General features: G+C 47.6%; 1 pseudogene; it reads left to right on the top strand.

The window, feature by feature from the left end:
• Window positions 1–686: 686 nt before the first annotated feature.
• On the top strand, window positions 687–1,103 carry LOC139008246 (histone deacetylase complex subunit SAP18 pseudogene; annotated as a pseudogene).
• Window positions 1,104–1,320: the final 217 nt, after the last annotated feature.

Raw genomic sequence — 1,320 nt, 5'->3', positions numbered from 1 at the left:
TAGCACAGTGACTCGCAAGTCAGGCAATGTTTGTTGAATGAAAACAAAATCCAAAGGGAGAGTTTATGTAAGAGCATGAGGAATATTTTTCCTAAGGCATCATTCATGATAAATCTAATTTCTAAAAATGTTTTGGAAAGAAATGTAATAAAGTGTCTTTCTTCCTATCTGTGGAATAATGTCCCCCAAAGATGTCCATGTCCTAATGCCTAGATTCTGTGAAGACCTTGTGTTACATGATGATCGGGAATTAAGGGTACAGATGGAATTAGGGTTGCTAATCATGTGACCTCAAGATGGGGAGATTATGATGGATTATCCAGGTAGATCCAAAGTAATCACAAGGGTCCTTATAAGAGGAGATAGGAGCATCATATAAGAAAAAAGGTTGCCAAAACCGGTTTGGCTCAGTGGATAGAGCGTCGGCCTGCGGACTGAAGGGTCCCGGGTTCGATTCCGGTCAAGGACATGTACCTGGGTTGCAGGCACATCCCCAGTAGGAGATGTGCAGGAGGCAGCTGATCGATGTTTCTCTCTCATCGATGTTTCTAACTCTCTATCTCTCTCCCTTCCTCTCTGTAAAAAAATCAATAAAATATATTAAAAAAAGAAAGAAAAAGGAGATTCGCCCGCTGGCTGCCGGGATCAGAGGTCAGAGCGAGCCCCTCGGGCACCACTGGAGGAAGATGGTGGTCACCCAGGAGGAAATTAAGAAGGATCCGGAGATGCCAATTGACCGGGAGAAGATGTGCCCGCTACTGCTGCTGCTGCTGCGTGTCTTCACCACCACCAACGGGCGCCACCACCGCATGGACAAGTTCTCCTGCGGGAACGTGCCGTCCAGTGAGCTGCAGATCTACACCTGGATGGATGCAACCTTGAAAGAACTGACTAGTTCAGTAAAAGAAGTCTACCCAGAAGCTAGAAAGAAGGGCACACACTTCAACTTTGCAATTGTTTTTACGGATATTAAAAGACGTGGCTATCGGGGGAAGGAGATCGGCAGCACCATGTCCAGGAGAAAGGGCACTGATGATTCCATGACCCTGCAGTCGCAGAAGTTTCAGATAGGAGATTATCTGGACATAGTGATCACCCCTTGAATTGGGCACCACCTCCTTCAGAGCGCATGAGACCATAATAAATTTCATTGACTACTAGAGGCCCAATGCACGAAATTCATGCAAGGGTAGGCCTTCCTTCCCTCGGCTGCCGGCATCGGCTTCCCTCTGGCACCCAGGACCCGGGCTTCCCTCACAGCCTGGCTTCGTCCGGAAGGTCGTCTGGAAGGACGTCTGGTCTAATTAGCATATTATGCTT

This window comes from Myotis yumanensis, unplaced genomic scaffold (assembly GCF_028538775.1).
Source record: "Myotis yumanensis isolate MYYU_CA2020_CCGP unplaced genomic scaffold, mMyoYum1.0.hap1 SCAF_4, whole genome shotgun sequence".
In the NCBI taxonomy this organism is placed as follows: Eukaryota; Metazoa; Chordata; class Mammalia; order Chiroptera; family Vespertilionidae; genus Myotis; species Myotis yumanensis.
This window is presented reverse-complemented; position numbering and strand designations above follow the sequence as displayed.